Below are 20,314 nucleotides of genomic sequence, written 5' to 3'. Positions count from 1 at the left end.
GTAAATAAAGTACAGGTAGTTTTTAGTACAAAAAACTAACACTGCCCTAAGGGTGGTCGGCGTGCCACAAACCAACCTGCTGGACAGACCTCAGCAGGTCAGAGAAAGAATGTTATAGATAATGAAAAATAAACCATGAAATAAATAAACCATGAAATAAACCATGAAAACCAGAGCTGAAGAATCTCGACTTCTTCTTTGGTTGCAGGGCTGGGAAAAAAGACTTTTTAATACCTCGGGAGCCATTTCAGCAACACAAAACCCGTGCAGGATGGACAGGGTGATGGAGCAGACACCATACACATGATGACACCCAGACATGAGGAGTCAGATAACCCTGCAGGCTACTCTGTGGTGATGAGCCACAGAAGTTCTCCACATCTGCTGCCCCATCTGAGGCACAAAGCAGGACATAAATCTTCACACGCAGCTCTGCTGTAAGGGCAGCTCCTGGCAGGCTAGGTTTGTGATGGGGATTACTTTCCTTACACACTAATCACTAATCTGCTACTGATTAGCAGGTAAGATTTCCATCACACCAGGTCTTCTGCAGGTTTGGAACAGGAGCAACAAAATTATCTGGTGGTTATACCCTCCTAGGAAATACTCAGATTTGAATGAAGTGTGTTGATTAACTCAAAGAAAAAAAATGAGTTAATTGCAAATACAGTGTTAAAATAGTTATCAGACCTTTTGGGGTGGGATTAAAAACATCATTTTGATGGAAAAGGAAAATCTACTCTTTTTTGTTTGCTTCTATTCAACCGTTCTTTCTCTTCTAATTTCCTATGGGGAAAAAAAATAAAGATAGTTTATCACTGGTAGGAAATGGAAAGCATGATAGCTTCATGGAGAAGGAAAGAGGTGTTGTTCCTCTGGCTCTTTTATTTCTTAGTGAAAAAAACCATTGTGAAGAAGAGAGAGCAGAAAGAGAAACCCATCATTTGCCTTCTGACCTGCCAGGCTTGAGTCATACTCTGGGTTTCCCCTATGGAATAAGCCTCCCATCCAATCCCAAACTGGCACAGAACAAAACAACCAAAACACAGAAACTCTAATGCATTTAAATTGTGGTTTAGATTACCTTTGAGCATTGCTATCTTGATTGTGTGTCTTCTGACATTTTCCAGGCTAGTTACTTATTTAAATTATTGTAGTTATATGGAGGATTTTTTCCAGCACTATTTGAAGACCCTCTGACAAGATTCCCAAGTAGCTGCCAAGGGTCTGGGGAAGAAATGACACCCACCTGCTGCCTCTCTATGTCTTTATTTATGGTACACTTCGAGGAGCTGGGCTGAAACCAAGCACCAGGCTGATACCTGACACCATCACTGTGGAGACTCTAACTGATTTACACTGGGGAACAAAGCCAAAAATACAACTGTATGAGAAGGAGTTGGCACTGCAGAAGATGGATGTATGCAATCAGCCAGTACGTGAATGGAGGAAGTCCATTTCAGAGCAATAATTTCACTCCTCCTGTACCTTTTTTATTTTCCATGTTAACAGAAAAATCTCCACTAGCTGCTACCTGCTGTTCAAAACTTCACTTTTCTCAAGGTCATTGACATGCAGAATGTGAAAGATCTGCCCCTAAGCCTGGATCTCGATTACGCTACTGCAAACCTTGAGCAATGACATGTGCCTTGCAGTTGACAATGCAGAACTTTATCAGAACTTTTAGTACAGTTCTGATGGAGTCTTCAAATGTTGTTGGCACCAGGGACTTGCTTCGGTTTGTGTTCCTGGGTGTTGGAAGCGGGGGGTTGGTTTCAGGCAGCTGATGTTGCTGTCATGGAAGCATCTTAGTCTGGGACAAGAAAGGCCAAAATGCTGCTTGGGTTGCATCCAAAATGCCCCATGAATCCTCTAGCAAGGGATGGAGTTTGATGTTTTATGAAAAGTCCCAAAGATGAGCAGAAGGAGAACTGAAGTGGCTTTACTGTAGTTCTTCCAGGCTAAGAAATAACAAGACAATGATAAATATTGTCACTGGCTGGGTCATCTACATGCATCTATTCCTTTGAAGGAACCATGCAAAAAAAAAAAAGGACAGATTTGCTGCTGGTGTTAGCCAAGTGTAGCATCTGATCTTAAAAGTTTAATATCTGATATGCCCTTGATGAGAGGATTTTATATTAAACAGACTTTGGGTCATGGGATCTGGACCTGGAGCTTGCTCTGTCTGCTTCATGCATTGCCCCAGCATTGCAGTGACTCTGGGAATGGTGCACTGATAGGTCTGATCTGCACCAAAAGAGAGGTGGGTCAGAAAGTCAAAGTAGGAGAATCTTTCTCTTTGCTCTGCCCTCATGAGAGCCTACATGGGGTTCTGCATCCAGTTCTGGGGTCTCCAACATAAGAATGACATGCATATATTAGAGCAGATCCAGAGTAGGGACACAGAGATGCTCCAAGGGCTGGAGCCCCTCTGCTCTGGAGACAGGCTGGGAGAGCTGAGGGTGTTCATCCTGGAGAAGAGAAGGCTCCAGGGAGATCTTAGAGCTTCCAGTGGTCAAAGGGGGCTTTCAATAGTGGGAGAGCAGCTTTTTTATATGAGCATATAGTCGTAGGAAAAGGGGAAATGGTTTTAAACTAAAAAAAGAGTAAATTTGGATTAAATGTTAGGAAGAAATTCTTCCCCATGAGGTTGGTGAGGCCCTGGCACAGGTTGCCCAGGAAAGTTGTGGCTGCACCATTCCTGTAAGTGTTGAAGGCCAGGTTGGACAGGGCTTGGAACAGCCTGGTTCTGGTGGAACACATCCCTGCCTATGGAAGGGGGGTTGGAATCACATGGTCTCTAAAGTCCCTTCCAACCCACAGCATTCTGTGACCCCAAGGAATGCACATGCCTGGCAAATACTGAAAACACCTTTAGCTGCTCACTGAGAAGCTGGTGCTGTATTCTTTGCCCTTGGGCAGCAGCTAAGGCCAACCAAGCAACAGGAAGAAAGCTGGCAGGAACTGCAGATCACATTTACAAAACACCTTCTGAGGTTCCACAAGGAGTTGTCCTGGTCACAACAGACTCTACTCAGTCCTGCATTATCCATCAGCACTGCAGGAGGTCTGGGCTCTTGGTGTGTTGGCATGAAAAGTCAGGCTGCATTCAGGATGAGATGGCCCAAAGCATGGCACTGCAGCATTGTCAGGATCATGAGGTGTATTAATTGGATCTCCAGATTAATTAATGGGCTGTGAAATGCCTGGTGGCAGTGCTGAATGCTGATCCTCAGCAGAGGCAATTCGATATTCAGTAGGTGAAAACACAGATTTCAGCCTGGCTGAGATTTGCCATGCACAGTCCCAAATTCACCCTTTATAATATAAAAGCAAATAGCAAGGAGAAAAAAAAACCCAGGCCACTTGCCCAGCACTCCTGCAGCCCCCTCTGCAGTCACCTTGGCTCATCTCAGAGGGAGGTCATTCAAGCCTGTCTTTCATTATAAAAACTATTAATCTCCATTCTTCTGAAGAACAAAGGGACCTACAGTGGGCTTTGCATCAAGCAAAGAAAACCAAGAAAATAAAAAAGAGTAATATTTCATTTTATACATCGTCAGTCACGGGCTACTAGTTTTTGGTAGAAGAGCTGACAGTAGCTGTGCCAGACCCAGAAGGGACTTGCTGTAGACACAGCTTGTTAGAAACGACCAGGGAGCTGTGAAAACTCACCTCCTTTCAAATCAGTATGAAACAGTTTGAATTTTTTGCACCATTTAATGCGGGCTCAGCAGGAGCTGGAGATGGGTGCCAAAGTGAAGCCAAGCACAAACCACTCAGACGAGCCTTCCCAGTGCCTCTGCTGCTCACTAGTGCATTTGGTCACAGAAGCATTAATTCCTTGTTCTTGTGCCAAATGTATTGCTGTGGGGTGAGTAATTGTGCCAGTCATCACTGGAGTTAGGCAGATACTAACACAGTTCTCCCAGTCCTTCCCACTCTGGTAACCCTGTAGTGGTCTTGTTAATAATATTGCTCAAAGTACTTTAATTTTATACATTGTTCAGGATTTAAAAAAAAATAAAATTCCCAAAATAATATTTTTGGAGCTGGGGAGGTGATCTTTCTTAAGTCGAGCTCTTTGCTCTGACGTAGCGAAATGTATTTTTGCAGATTTAATAACTGGTGCTTGAAGGAAATTGATTTAAGTGCTCAAGGTTTCCCATGAAGAGAAACTGGTTGAATAACAACAGGTTTGTTTTCTGGAACTTGAAAATTTAGTAAAATAACTAGGAGGGTTTTTTCCCTGTGAAATTAAAGTCCTATACAATAATAAGCAGCATGAGTGAAGAACAATTCTGTCAGCATCTCTGTTCTGCCATATCAGATCTTTTTTAATATTTATCATTTCCATCTTACCTTACATCTCAGGAAGAAAAAAGATGCCAAGTCCTAATTTCCGCTTTTAAATCTGTTCTGCTTAAATCAAATTAGGCTTATTCATAACAGCTCAGTACCTCACATTTCTTTTGTCAATGCAGAAATCTAAATCCCTTTCTGTTTGCCTTTCTAAAAAGAACTCATATTACTTTCTGAGGAAAATCAATCCAGAAATACACATTTGTAATGGAGGAGATTGTATCTTCCTTTTCATTAGAGCAAATATGAACAAAAATTTATAAATAAAATATTAATATCGTAAGTGGCTTCAATGATCAAAGAACTGGGGAAAGAAGAAGGACAAGTGAATATTTCAGTCACAGCTTTCTGGGAACATCACCCACTGCTTTTCCCCTGCAGGAGGATTTTCATTAGAATATGTCCTTGTACTAATTGCCTGGAATAGGACTTTTCTCTCATCTATCTCATGAAAATATTATTGAGAGGAATGGCAGATTTGTCTTTACAAACAAGCTGTGGGTCTGCTGGTAGATAAAACTAGCTCTGGAAGATAAAGGAAACAATGGGAAGGGTTCCACTGACTGATGAATGGAAAAAGATATTTGCTTTTACAAATAAACGTTAGGTTTGCTGATAAATGAAATTAGACATTGAGAGATGAAAGCAACAATGGGGAAAACCCCTAAATTTCGTAAGAATTAAAAATTAAAAGGGAGGGTTATACATTGGAGGGAAATCTTTGGGATCAGGCGTTCTGGGAAGTCTGTACCTCTCCAGTACCTCAGCCAATGGGGAAAGAGAGAAGGGAAATGTGCCCAGGAAATCAGGATAAAAAGGAGGCTGCATCCTCCAAAAATTTGAGAGAACCCAGGGGAATGCCTGATGGCCTCTCCCTTTATCCAAATAAAGTAAAAGGACTCCTCTGTCTCCTTTTTGGACATAAACCTCTGGTGTTTGTGGAGTAATTTTCCTAACATTATGATTGCCGTTTCAAAGGCAGACAGCATTTTGGCAAAAAACAACTTTGCAACAGGGGGAGACTAAAGACCACTTGCTGTTATATAATACTGATGTGAATGTGAATGCAACAGGATGCCACAGAGATGGAACTGTCCATATATTGCCCTCCATGTCCTTAAAGGACATAATTCCCTCCTAAGAAATAGATTCAGGTAATATACTAGAATTTGCCACATCTAACTATGTGCCTTTTTTGTAGATAATACCACATCTGAAGGAAAGATGACTGTGTGCCACCACTGGGAAAAGCTCTAAGAAGAGCAACCAGACAAAATACGCTACAGCAAATGGGTCACCATGCATTCAGAGTGAAATGCAGAGAAATGTAGCAGGTTGTAAGGAAAAAAAAACCAAACCAACAAAACCCAAACATGTTTGGGCTATATAAAGAATAAATTGTTCCTAAAGATTTGTGTTCATTTCTTTGGCAAGATGTTCTCTCTGATCTGCCCAGAGAGCAATGTCTCAATGGAATGCCCATCTGTTCCCTGATGATTCAGGACTTCACGCTGCTCCCAGTGGTAAAGCATTCCTCACTCTGTCTATATTCCAAGTTAAATCTTAAATGCTGTCATTTTTGGATACAGCACATTTCCGGCTAAGACTCGTTTCCACTATAATTTATAGTCTTATTTCTACAGCAGATTGAAGATTCTTTGGATTGAAATTGAAAATATGCTGTTCATTTTGCTCATTTGGAAGTCCAGTGGTTGTCTGCCTGAGACATGGTGAGCTCATCTATCCAGGAGAATGCCTTCATTAGTGTAGGTACATTGTGTTGTACACAAACCACTTGTGATACTCCTTGCTGATGGATGGCAATTTTCACACAAGACATTGCACCTCCTACCTGGAGGCTGCCCCACCAGAAGTCAGGGAAAAGCTACTCAGATCAGATTTCACAGGGATATCTGGGAGATGTCTGCAGCCTTCACATGTCTCACTCAGTCTGTAACAGAATTTGATTTATTTTCTAGCCTGAAGCTGAAAAGCCACAAAACACTTGAATGAAGCACCATGCTGGCTCTGATCCTGCTGTGTGTTAGACTTCTTGGGGAGTTTCTTCCTGTTGTCATCAGGGAGACACTGGAAAGGGGGAAGGGAGTGGCTTTCTGTGTTAATATACAGTGATTATGAAACAAAAGCTGCCACCGTGGTCATAATTACACCAAGGGGAAACATTGCTTAGCGAGTGGGAAACTTTCTGTTAGTGTTTTGTTGTTTGCTCTGTTCAGATATCTATATGTTTCATATTAAAGAACTTTTATTCCTTTAAATACATTTTTCCTGAAAGTCCTATAATTTTCAGAGTTATAATAATTTGGAGGGAGGAGTCTTCCATTCCAGGAAGGTACCTGCCTTCATTGGCAGATATTTGTCTTTTAAACCAAGACAATAATTGGCACCCAATGTAAGGCTTTGAGAGGAAAGGATGAAAAAAGAATCACAGTTCTTTGGTGACCCATTTGTGTATTGGATATAGAAACCTTATTAGGCATCACCATGTGGTCAGTTTACCTAGGTTCAGGTTTTTTTCCATTTGCAGGTCATTATCTAAACATAGGCCCTACAACTAAGGACATTGTGATTGTTACCAAGTTTCTAGAATGAGTCAGATGAGGAATTAAGTTCTTGTAAACCTCTTTTTGAACTTGTGCATGTGGCTGTCCAACTACCACAGCCTAAGCTGGGGTTTCGCTAATGACAGTACCTGTTGTGGGGGAGGAATGCAGAGGGGTGTTTTCTGCCAACACTTCTTCAGGCCTACCACAACAGCTTTTGAAGGGTTTTAATTCCCTCTGCATGCTAAAGATACCATATTCTTGCTGATGTTTTGCCAAGTTTAGTCAATACAGTCCATTGAGCATTTAAAGACAGGATGAGGTTGCTTCAAAATCTGCCCCAGAGACTAGGAATGCTCCCAGAAACTTGCTACAGAGGCTGTAGATGCTGCCCAGCAGTACCACCCTTCCCACTGAGGGAAAAGTGGATAGCACAGCCATAGAACCAACAGATATTGCAACCATCCAGTTCCAGCTACACCACAAGGGCAGCCACAGCCAGCAGCAGTCGCCCCTGGCAGAGCAGGAAATGTAAAACCCATGAGGTACAAGGGCCCTCACAGGCAGCAGAGGAGCCCAAGATCATCACTGAGTCCCTGTCATTTGACAGCTTCTGCGGCCTGTGAAAAGATGTGACACCACAGGTGGGCAAGGCTACTCTCACCTGATTGACTCAGATTTGGGACCTCATGGGTGCAGGTGTGCAACTTGATGGTACCAAAGCAAGGTTTTGGGGTCCTTGCCTTAGAGGTGGGTATCAAGCAGGCATTTGTGAGAGAGCCAACACCCTTTCTCTCCAGGAGTGGCTTCTAACAAATGTAAGAGAGATGTTTAGACAGATACACATTTGAACTTACATGGAAAAGTCTAAATTTTAATTTGATTTATGCCTGTAACAACATTTATGTTTATACTAATAAATGCAACACATAAATGGCAATCCCACACAGTGTGGTTATCCACTCTGAGCTGAAAACAGCCCAGCTAACCCCAGATAAAATCCTGTGCACAGACTGACAGCAGCATCTTCTGTTATTTGTCTTCATCCAAAACACTAACAAAAGTGTCCAAGGAATGGAAAATGAGCTCTCTGGTACAAGACCTTTCAGAGTGCATTGAGTAGAGCAACAAATACCCATTGGGGCTGGATTTCCCTCCAAGTGCCCACAAGATCTGTGTGTCCACCACTGCTTATGTATCTGTCACCTAAAATTAGCAAAACTTCTTTATTATTCTTAAAAAGGCAGCATTGACTTATTTTCTGCGTAATTTATCATTTCAACCTAGGGCATGGTCTTCTAGTGATGCAGTCCTGTGTGCAGATGAAACACAGCCCTGAAGGCTAACACAACCCACTGCTAGTCCAAGTGCTGTATCCCCAGCAAGGGACTCACTAGTGCTCCTGCTCCTCCAAGGCATCACAACTGAGGCAAATTCAGGTGTAAGAAAAACTGCAAGAGGGCATATACGAGAAACCTGGAGAGGGGAGGACTCTAGTCACATCTCTGTGGGGTTTTCCCAGCTTTCCTCTAAAGAAAAATAGATTTCACAAAAAAATCCTGTCATTTTCCCAAAAGGTGGTTTCAGAAATTAAAATCTATTTTTTGATGCTTTTTCCATTTAATCAGTGGCTCAGAGCTGGTAGTCAGGAAATCTGGTTCTAATTCGCAATCCCATTACAGGCTTCCCTAGCTGGGAACACATATCTGCAAAATGGTGTGGCAATACCAGGTCTGTTGATGTCTCTTGAGCTCAAGTGAGCTGGATGCTGCATGAATGTCTTTCTGCGTGAGTCTTCTGGGTGAAGTGCCCAAATATTTCTCATTTCCACAGGACCCTTATTTTTCAATTTTTTTTCAAAATGTGGCAAATCAAGATCCCACAGTGGGGTTACCAAGATATTCACACTGCTTAAAATGCAAAAAGATGCCTCATGGGACTATCAAAAGTACCAAGACACCTAAATCCCACCAGTTTAAGAGATTGGAGCATACTCTGTTTGGAAGATTTTATAAATCCCAGCAATGTCACTCTGAATTTCTAGGCTTGCATTGCTTTTTCCTGGTTTCTGCTACATTTTCCGATGGTTTGGGCTTACTTGCCTTTACCAGAAGATTACCCTGGTAGTTAGACTTTCCTTTCTAGGCTAAGGAGGATATTGTTTTACACAATGCCTTTCATCTCCTCTAATATGTGCCATATTATCCTCTTGATTTCTTCCATCTGGGCAAATCTTTTGTTGACCTCACCTGAAATCTAAAACCTTTCAAAATAATCTCTTCCACTTTTGTTCTCTGATCTAGGGATGGTGGATGTGACTGGAAGGTCAGAAGTCTGAGATTAGCCCTGACCTCACTCTTGGGCTTCACACTGGCAGTAGGTTAGGAGCTTTGAACTTGGCATCCTGAGAAGTTGTTATTGCTACCTAACAAAAATCAGCTCACCCTCATGCCTGGGGAGGGTGGGGGGCAAAAGATACGGGAGATCAATTCCTTCAAAGAGTGAAGCTTTTCCACACAGCATGACACGGAGACAGGAAGGGTTTAAAGCAAGGTAAAATCCTGACAGACTCGAACTCCTAAAATACAGCCCAGAAATGCTCTTAATTGAATCCTAACTGGGTTACATGAAGTGGACAATGAATTCCACTTTAGCTTTTATTTAAAGGGGGCGAGCTGCCAACCTCTCACGAAAACTGAGTAGAGACCAGATTTCTCTACTGATTGGCTCTCGTATTTTACAAAGCCAAGAATAAATAAAGTCCGGCTAACATGAATATTTAGTATACAACCCTAACAGACAAGATCTTCAGGGTCATCTGATTGCTATCAGAGGCAACTGCTTTGACAAAGAATGTATTCAGACATATCAGCCTCCATCTGAAGAGAAAATTTTTCCTTTAATGTTAACTTCTACCATTCCCTGTTTTTAGTCTGAAGGAAGGAAGCTACTGCAAACTTCTCTCAGTCAGACTGTGAGAATGTGTGCACTCATGTTTGTCCACTCCCACTCCAACAGCATCTGACTCTGTTGGCCAAGTTCAACCACTCTTGCAGGAGATCAGAGGCCAAAAAGGATTTCTGTCTGGTATCCTCCTGAGAGCAAAGGCTTTCGAGTCAGTCAAGCAGAGAGGCAGACCCATAACCACATTTGAAGCCAGACAAACACAACCTGAAAATAGAGTCTGCTTTTTTAAAAGCACAGCTATAAAATGAGAAAGCCTTCAATCGGATTTTGTGTCTTCTTAGGCAGCAGAGTTAGCCAGCCCCAAAATACAAATCCAGAGGAAACCTGGCTCCTTTTGATCCAGAACTACCTATTTCTTAGATTTTAAAGTCATAGTGGGCCATAAGATCATCCAGTCTGAGCTCCATATAATATGGACTATAAAATTGCATACTCCAATAAGGAACGCAGTAACTTGTGCTTGGCTGAAACCTGTGTTCCAGCAGGCATCTGCTCACAATTTGAAAGTATCTGAGGAGGAACACTCTACTACTTTCATAGGTATTTTGTTTCAACACCTAATCATTCCCATTGTTAAAGCTCTTTTTGAAATGAAATGTGTCTGCTTTTGGGCTCCAGCCTTGGCCCTCTGATAGACTACAAGGCTCTGTTGCCTCTGGCTCTTTTCTCCTGAGGACAAACTTCCCTTTCTGAGCCTCCTCTTGCCCTTTCCTTGGTAAGTGAAGCAGGTGAGGATCTACCATGAGATTTGTTTTTTCCAAGCTTTTGAAACTTTTTGTGACTTTTCATCTCTTTGAAGGGTCTTTCAGAATATGCTGATATAATAATAGCTTGGACAACTTACAAAGTTGACTTTTATTGATGCAGTCAATGTACATGAGGGAAAAGGGTGAGGGGTGAAGAGACAAGAACTGAAACAACCCAGGAGTTTAATTCCTCTGTCTGGTGGGGACATTTGACAGTGTTAAAGTGTTCATGTGTTTCAATAAGCATATTTCCTCTCCTAAAATTATTAAGTCAGAAGCTAGTTTTCAAAAGGAGACAGAGGAAGAAGCTCATTCAGGGCTCACAAGAGGTTTCCAATAACGATGGAGAAGGGTTGAGGGCACAGATATGATAATGTGATATTCTCATGGCTTGCTGAGCATGTCCCAGCAATGGTGGCTCATACTGGAAGTTTCACTTCTGGAGTTCTTCTGGCACAAGCCTGGCTAGATCTCCTGCTCTAACGGATGTCCAAATTCAGCTGCAGGAGAAAAGAGTGCACAGAGGCTCTGCACAATCAATCTGATGGAGTTCATGGAAGGTGAAAAGCAGAAGTGGAGGAATTGTGGAGACTAAGTTCACCTCTTCAGGTCCTCACTTCCTGGCCCAGTGCTAACACAGACCATAAATCACTCCTTGCATAGTTTTCATTTTTAAGTTCTGCTTTAAAACAGAAAACCTGCATCTGGTGGAAGAATAAGCCAAATATAACAATGGCTCTTGGGGTGTGGTGGTAAAGCAGCAAAATGTCTCATTGTGGAGGAGGAACCACATATTGGAGCCTTCCTCTAGACTCAGGACACTGACCACCCACAACAGTTCCTCCATCACAGTCACCAGCAGATGGATCATGGGACACACAGATCAGTATTGGTGCCTTTTGCCCAGCTCTGGCTTTCAGTCCATCCACAGCCCTGCAGATGGGAATACAGCAGCTAATATCAGAGAGACGATTCCCAGGAGCTTCTTCATCCCAGTCACCCCCAGAAAGCAACTTAGCCCTAAAAGGGAAAACTATTGGTTAGAGAGGGAAATCAGTTCAAATAGGTCAGGGGAAGTCTGGACTGCAAAGATGCAACATGTCCTTCACTTAACAGTGGTTTTGTCTCCTTGATTTGGGAGTTTTTTTGGAGCATTGGAGAGGAGCAAGCAATGTTGCTGACCTACAACAGGTCAGCAACAAACACATGCATGTGTTGTGGTTCTTGTTCAGTGCCAGGAGGTAGACTCTATGATCCTTGTGGGTTCCTTCCAACTGAGGATAGTCTATGATTGTATGATTTTATCTCTATCTTCCTAAGTATTCTGTTGAGTGAGCAACATATCTTTGCAAGGGCAAAGAAATCAGGGATCTATCCAGCACGTTGTGGCAGCCTGATGTTATTGTCTCTCTAGGATACACCAGAGAGGTGACCTTGTGCTTTCCTGCAGATCCTTTTTATTTTACTCCTTCTCCACTTGCTGTTTGTGGGTCTGCTGAGATGAGATTGACACACATCTCCCTGATTTAAAGCATGGAAGATCCAAAATGCAGAGAAATTTGAATTTTATTGGACTTTGGCCAACAAACTCTTCCAAGTGCTGTGGCACTGATCTGTGTGAAGTGTGTAAAACAGCACTAACAAGAAGAGGGTTTAACCTTTGTTACAGAATCCATAAATCACCATCAAGAGAGTAAAAACTGAGTAGCAATTCCATGGCTATAAAATCCACACACTGTGGCTGACAAAATAGCAACATTTGAAATAGTGTATTTCCAGAGCCCAAAAGAAACTCAATGGTTTTCTAAAGGTATTAAAGTGTCTGCAAGGCATCCTTGGCAACTTTAGCAAGCTTCATTTCACACCTCAGGGAAAGAAAGAGGCAAGTTTTCCCTATTGTGTCTCCCTATTCCTGTCAGCTCAGAGGAAGGCAGAGGCTTCTGCCCAGCTCCTCCTCATGAAGTAAAAGTGACAGTCCATGAGGACATCTATTTGCTGCCATTTTACACATGTCCAGGCCACCATTATCAGTGCAAACAAATTTATCTCCCGATCTCTCAGTCACAAAGTCACGCTATCATCTTGGGCATCTCTAGCTCTGCTGCATTTATTGTTCTTGTTGGAGGTTAGGGGTTTTCCTTTCGTTTTTCTTTTCTCTTAGGAAATCTACCCCCATTTTTGTTGCTAAGGAACAATAACTATCTGAAGGGTAGTTAAGGGTACTGAAGGGAGAGAAAAGGAGTTGCCAAACTCAGGGGAAGAAAGCATCTGGCTGCAAGCCCCATATGCCAGGGTTTCTGTCTGAGGGGCAGAGATACTACAAAAAGAAAAAAGGAAAAAAGGTGCTGGAGCAGCTACTAGTTCTCTCTTGCCCTCGACTTTGGAGGAGGATGGTGGAGCTCCTTGGAGGAGGGAATTCCCTGCCACGGCTGGAGCGCGGCCTGGTCCTGCTTCCTCTGCTGTAGCTGATGAATGCAGCTCCTGAACTGGGACCTTCTCAATATCTCACTAAAAAGCAGGATTTCCACCATCTCCTGGGGTGCCTCGGGGGAAAGCCCAGGATCCCAAGCATTTTCCCCTCCCAAGGAGCCTTTTCCCCTCCCAAGAAGCCTTTTCCCCTCCCAGGGAGCTTTTCCCTGCCCTGCTCCAGAGCTCGGCCTCCTGCCGAATTTCTGATACATCTCATCTGAACCCCCATTCTAAAAACCCTAAAATTCTATTTATCTACCTGGTGACAAACTAACTATCATTCTACTTAAACTCTCGTGACTTGTTAATCCTCATATAATGTTGGTGATTTTTTTCCACGGGTTAAAATCAAAGGCACAGGTGTCTTTGGCCTTGTGCCAAGGCTTCTGAGCCCCCAGCCCAGGGCTTGAGCCATCCAGGGCAGCCAGAGGGATGTCCTAGCTTGGGACAGGATGGGACATCTTAAAATTTCAGTAACAGCTTGACTGGATGACAAGAAGGACTTCATGAATCCTCAGAGGCTTGTGAGGACCATGCTGGAGCAGAAAAGGCAAGGAAGGAAGGGCTGCCAGTGAGATAGGGAGGGCTAACAGGTATAAAAACCGATAAAAATGCATCCCATGCTGGGGCACAGGTTTTATGGCTTTCTCTGTCTGTGGCAGGTTGCTGTTTAGCTGACTGGTGCTATTAGGGTTGTTCCCTAAGATGTGGATATGGTAATGCAATGGTTTATAAATCTTTCACTTCTGAGTCACTGTGTATGGAGCTCACGAAAGACACAAAGGCCTTCAGCGGTTCCTAGATGTATGTGCTGTAGAAACATCCAAAAGAAGCAGACAGTGTTACTGAAACACAAAATCATTTTACCATTTATGATTTATGCCAAAATATAATGGTATAAAGTGGGACCATCCCATTTTAAGCAGCTGCACTTAGCAAGCCAGTTCCCTGCCAGCAGATGACATTGAACCGTGGCTCTCTCCCATGCAAGTTGTTTTGTGAGCCTGCCCGCTGTGACACCAAAATGTCTCAGTTTCAAGCTCTGGTGTGAACATTGTGTCAACCACCAGCTCCAGCCCAGCTCATGCTCGTGTACTTCCAGCAAGACATGCTGGCACTTCACCACATATTTCATGGTTTGCTTTTATTAGTCCGAGTACGTGCATACATTCTGGTTTGGTTTTTTTTTAACTGCATGTCATACATGGATTTGAACATGAAAGGGAGGGATTTCTTAGCTTTACAGGTTTGGATTTCATCCTTTGGTTTTAGGGTTGTATCTCTTAATAAAAACAAAATGCTGGAGTCCAATCTGTCAAATTAAAGCAAAGACTTACCACAGGGAAATATGCTTACAAAGTAAACATAGATTAATTTAATTGGTTCCTATTATCACTTCTATTTGAGCCCGCAACTATAATCTGGTGCTGAAGTAATTAATTGTGTGTGAGGCAGCTACTGTGCCAAAACTTACTTGTAGGAAGTGAAACTCCCAGACTTCTTGGCCTGACTGTTACCCTGTTACCTGAAGCATCTTGGCTTTATTATTTTGTAGAAGGGAATGAACTGAGTGCCAAGCTCTGCAATCAAATGCTCAGACAAATACCTCATTTTGTGTTTTTGTGACAGGGTGGTTACAACTGCAGGCGTTTTCCCACCTGGGTGGGGTCAAGATTGCTTTTGGAAGTCAGCAGATAGGTTTAGCACTGCTGCGATTGCAGGCACTGATTTTTGTGTTTTTCTCTGCCTTAATACAGTCTCAGCTTTAATTGCTCTGTTTTTCCCCCTCCCTGCTCTGGCTGTGCAATAAAGGAGCTTTGTCTGGTTGTTTGTGGAGGGGATGGAGAGCAGTGGTGGGGGGAGGATGCAGTGTGGGTACAGGTCTCAGCAGCAGCAGCAGCAGCATGGAGAAAGCCACCACTCATGTTCTTTCATTTAATTTTGCCAGAACAGTCACTCCTGGAAGGTGGGAATTAGCTCAGGCAGCCCATCTGGATTAGAACAACCCTAGAAGTGCTACATGGCCATCACAGGGGCTGGGATGTACTTAAGGTGCAGGAGCTAAAATCAGCTCTAAGCACATGTTCTGCCCCCTCCCTGCACCTCATATTTACAGGGTCTCATGTGCAGCTCGTGGCCATGTGGCTTTTGGGGACTGCTTCAAGACACACACAAGAATTTTAGAGCAATGAGATGACACCAAAAATACAAGGACTTTGGGATGATCGCTGCCCTGCTCAAGAGTAGAAGCACACTTTGATAGGTACAAGTCTTTACATGCCAGGAACCCAGCTCTGTTTCCTGGAGGCTGCAGTAAAATCAACCACAACAAAAGAAGTGCTCTATTTCAGCAAGGGCCAGCATCTTCTGTAGGAGTCATCAGGTTTTTTTCTCTATTCCCAGCTCTGCCAAGGCCTCCTCTGTGCATCCTTGAGACTCTCCACAATTTCCTTGTGCCTACATATTTGGCTAAAGCAATCTCACATCACTGGTGGGACGGAGAATTAAAGGAATTACTGTTCACAAGCCATGCTAATTCTCCTGAGTGCTCAGGACCAAGGCAGTCCCAAGGAATCACAGAATCCCAGATCACAGAATAAACTGAGTTGGAAGGGAGTGACAAGGATCATCAAGTCCAACTCCCAGTCCTGCATAGCACCATCCCAAAGAGTCACACCATGTGCCCAAGAGATTTTCCAAATGCAAATCCATGATCACAGTGCCCTGTAGTATTTTAGGGAGAAAGTCCCAGGTCATTCAGGATGGTGTAGATGCGCCCCAATGCAAAGGCACCCCAGAAACATGGGTTTGGTTCCCTTCCAAACTGCCCAGGCCTTCCAAACTGATGGTGGGTATTTTCCAAGGGCAGCATCTCCTTCCAAAGCCCTGATGGACAGCAAAGGAGGAAACCACGCAGACAGTTCCAGGTAGTGTCGCCGTGAGGCCAGGAATGATTGCAACTCATGGGCCAGCCCAGGCTGGAGAACCTCATAAATCATGTGGAAATGCAGAGGTATGAGTTTCCTCAGACAGAGACCACCTACTGCAGTCTGCTGTCATTGCTGGTGGAGGGCCATGTAATCCCTGGCAAGCCTGGAGGAGAGGGGAGGTCCTGGGTGGGGGGATGCAGTTTCTGAGGAGTGCAGATGGACCAACACCCCTCGTGAGCTGCAGGGCTGGGGCACAGCTCAGATGAACATCATTCCCTGCCAGTGCTGCCCCAGAGTGAGCAACCTCAGCATGCAAAGTCTCAGCCCTGAAAATTGTCTGAATGTGCCCAATTTTAGTCCTGTGAAGACTGGCACTTCTGAGCAAAGCAAAAAGCAGCTTAAACTGGAAGGCAAGGCAGGGTGTGAGAGCAGCAGCAATGGGAGCTCTGTCTACAAAGAGTTATTACTTGGTGGTGCAAATGCTCCAGGGCTGGGGCTGTGCAGTAAAGCAATCCTTGTAATCACTCCACTCATCCTGAGCTGAGTGACTCAGAGGAAAAATAATTAAATATGTTAATAATTATCAGGGCCCCCTTTGATTAAAACAAATAAAGCTTGTGATGTGTAAGCAAGGAGGAATGTGTGGGTTTGCAGGGCTCATCCCACAACCAGGAGCTGACAGCAAAAGCAGATGTGGTGCCTGAGTTGGGCACCAAGGGTGCCTGGGGGCAGGCTGAGTGCACACCCAGTGTCAACGGTGGTCAGGGTCCTTCTGTAGCAGCTGCCCCCATCTTTGATCCCAAGGCACTGTCTCAAGGCCAGAGATGAAGCAAGGGAGTGGAGGTGTAATATCTCCACATCTCAGCACACCCAAGTGGGAGACCTGCTAGGTTTTGGTTAACTGGTCCTGGAACCAGCATCATATGAATTGCTGAGGGAAGGTGGAAGCAATTTTGGAGGGGGAAGAAAACGTTAAATATTAAATGTTAAAACAATTAACTGCACCTTGAAGCATATTCTTTCAGGAGATCTGGGCACCTATCAGTGGAGGAAGGCACCTCTGAAGGGAGATTTAGGTCTCACATAGATTTAGTTGGAGTTCTGAGGTGCCCAGAGGAATGCTAGGTTCATGGCTTGGATGGTGGCTTCAGTGCAGTGATTGTCAAGTGAAGCAGTGTCATGAAAGGACCCATCTGGTCTAGCCCTTGCCAAAAAACTGGTGCTGCTTGAGATGAGATATGGTGACACTGTACTGAGCTTGGAAGACAAAGCACTTCAGCAGAGACAGGCACACCCAGACAAACAGCGCCTGTGGTGCTTGCTCCACGTGCGGCACTTGGAGCCAAAGGCAGCACCTGCACCCACTGGCTCTTATGGACAGCAATGCTCTGTGTCACATTCTGGAGATCTGCACCTGTGGCCAAGAGAGGAGATGGTGTTGGGGTGGTGCTCTCAAAGGAGAGTGTGGAGCTCTTCTCCTGTGCTGGAATGTGGCCAGACCAGGCAGGCTGCAGGGCACTCATAGCAGAGTCTGGAGGTGATTTTCAAGACTGTTTTGATCTCTCAAGTGTACAGGGTGATAAGAATCAGCATCCCACAATACTGGAAGGGCCTCTATAGACAAAGCAAAACATGCCTGTGAGGCAGCAGAGGGAGTTCAAGTCCTATCACACCTGAGATCTGTGATGCTCTTGGGAAAGAATACCACAGCTTCCTGGTAGGGTGTGGTCTGCCCACAGTGCTTGCATGGCACCACAGTAAACTAACTCCACGGCCATGCAGACTGCCAGCAGCAGGAGAGGATCCATCTGCCTCAGCTTTACCACAGGAAGGCAAACTCTCAGCTGAGTGGAGATGCGGCCATTGCATGAGCAAATATGGCATCCCAGGGTAGAAATGCTCTTTGTATCCCAAAGTATTTTTAATCTCAGGATAGAGCTCATGTGAAACACAAGATCCAAGCTGTCCTCTCTGCATGTGCAGTGTCCCTGTTCATGAGCAGATGCAGATTTTCCACTGGAATGCACCCCCTCTGTGGCAGTCAGTGAGAAAACAGCAAAGCGCTGCAATCATTGGGGAGAAGAAGCAAGAAGAAAAACCAGCTCCACTTCAAACCAAGGAGGAACCTGAGGATATTCAGTGCATTCCCCTGTTGGAATTCAGGACATCCCTCTGGCTGTCCTGGATTGCCTGAACCCCTGCCAGGGGGCTCAGAGACCTTGGCACAGAGCCCAAGACACCTGTGATTTTGATTATGACCCATGGAAAAAAATACCAATCTTATATGAGGATCTGCAAGCCACGGAAGTCTAAGTAGAATAATAATTAGTTTATCATGGGGTGAAAAATAGATTTTTGGGGGTTTTTAGAATGGAGGCTCAGGAGGCAAGATGGAGGAATCTGGACATGTCTAGTCTTTCTCCTTCTTCTTCTTGGCCTCCATCTTCTGCTGTGATGTTAGCACTTTTAGATTGGTTTAGAGTAGAAGCTCACTGTCTAACACAGGTGATAGGTATTGGAAAGTAATTGTAAATATTGTACACGTAGTTTTTAGTATAAAAAATAACACCACCCCGGGGGCAGGCAGAGTGCCTCTGTCTGGCCTACTGAACAGACCTTGGAGAGGAGAAAGAATTTTATGGATAATAAACAATAAACAACCTTGAGAATGAGACCAGAAGAGTTCTGACACCTTCCTCAACCCCCGGGCTGGGGAAAGAGACTTTCTGACACATCTCAGGGTCACTCTGACCAGCAGAAGTCCCGAGATCCCCCCTCCCTGGAAGTCAGCCAGGGCCCTGCACCTATCACACCTTTGCAAGCCCAAAAGAGACCCAAAGACAGAGAGCAAAGAACACTACTCACAAACAGCAGACAGCTCCCCAACCTTTTCTTTAGCACTAGTGGAAATGGGGCATGCAGAGGGAGGGCAGCCACCACCACCATCTCCTGCCACATGGTCTGTATCTGTTAGCTTGCATCCTGCTGCCTCACTAATAAAACAAGCAATATCCTTGAAGTGCTTTCCTGGGGGATGAGGCATAAAATGCATTTGGATTTAGTTTATTTTTTTAAGTCCTGTTTAAGAAAAGGAGAGGAAAGGGATCCCTGCAAGGGTTGCAGTTGCTAACATGAGAGCACAACATGCTTGACTGCATTTTCCTCTCCCATGGTACCTCACTGACCCCCTGGAAGGCAAAACAAAAAGGTGATGCAGCTAAAGCGTGTATAAAGCAGCAGCTCCTTAACATGTGGTAGTAGTTATGCAGCTGGGGAGTGGACACATATTTTGGGAAGATACATAGCCAGAGTGTAGCTAGCTGTGAGCTGACATCCAGGGTAACTGCGCCACCCCATGGATCCCACAGTCAGTCCCAAAGCTGGGTGTTCATGGTGTGACTTCTTTTCATTCAGAAGCATCTGCACAGCCGCCTCTGAGGAAAGCTGTAGCAGCTTTATTCATTGTAGTGAATAAACACTCATTTCAGAGTGATTTTCTCCTGAATTTGTCTTCGAACAAGACTCCAACCTGGTCTTGAACACTTCGAGGGATTGGACAGTCACAGCTTCTCTGGGAAACATATGCCAGGGCCTTACCCTCTTTGCAGTCAGGAATTTTTTCACAATATCCCACCCAATCTTCACAAAATCCCACCTAATGGCTCCCTCTGGCAGAGGGAAGCTATTCTGTCTTGTCCTGTCCCTCCAGGTTCTTCTCTAGAGTCCCTCTCCAGATCTCCTGGAGCACCTTCAGGCCCTGGCAGGGGGTCTAAGGTCTCCTGGATCCTCAGCCTGGATCCTTCTCTTTTCCAGGCTGAGCACCCCCAGCTCTCCCAGCCTGTCTCCAGCCCTTGGAGCATCTTCATATCTTCCTCTGCACTTGCTCCTGCAGCTTCCCATCTGTCTGATGCTGGGGGCCTCTCTTTTTCTCCTGGTACTCGCCTGGCTTCAACAAGCACTGCTGTTCAGTGGGAGCTGAATGCTGGGCTCTGATGTCATGTTAGAGCTGCCTGGGGGTGACAGCTGCTCTTACAGAAGCAAAATTCAGCTTTGGGAAAGAGATTTTACCTGCTTTGTTTGGAAATGCTGTCCCAGGAATCACCAGGTAAGCTCTTCGGGTCAAGTCAGTTTATCAAAAGAGCGAGTTACTTGCAGTTTGGAAATCTCATCTCTGGTTTGACCCAAATACAACACAGAAAATGTGAACAGAACACTTCCAAAGCACAAATGTAGCTGTCCCTGTGTACAAACTCTTCACAAGGCAAAGGAGGAA

General features: G+C 44.4%; 1 non-coding gene across 1 annotated transcript; it reads left to right on the top strand.

Moving 5' to 3' along the window:
• The first annotated feature begins 2,060 nt into the window (after positions 1–2,060).
• LOC135455933 (U2 spliceosomal RNA) lies at positions 2,061–2,242 on the top strand. The gene has a single exon (XR_010442423.1). It is a non-coding gene; the product is annotated as a U2 spliceosomal RNA (small nuclear RNA).
• Positions 2,243–20,314: the final 18,072 nt, after the last annotated feature.

Source organism: Zonotrichia leucophrys, chromosome 1, assembly GCF_028769735.1.
Source record: "Zonotrichia leucophrys gambelii isolate GWCS_2022_RI chromosome 1, RI_Zleu_2.0, whole genome shotgun sequence".
Lineage (NCBI taxonomy): Eukaryota > Metazoa > Chordata > Aves > Passeriformes > Passerellidae > Zonotrichia > Zonotrichia leucophrys.
The sequence above is the reverse complement of the archived record's forward strand: the minus strand, read 5'-3'. Positions and strand labels throughout refer to the sequence as shown.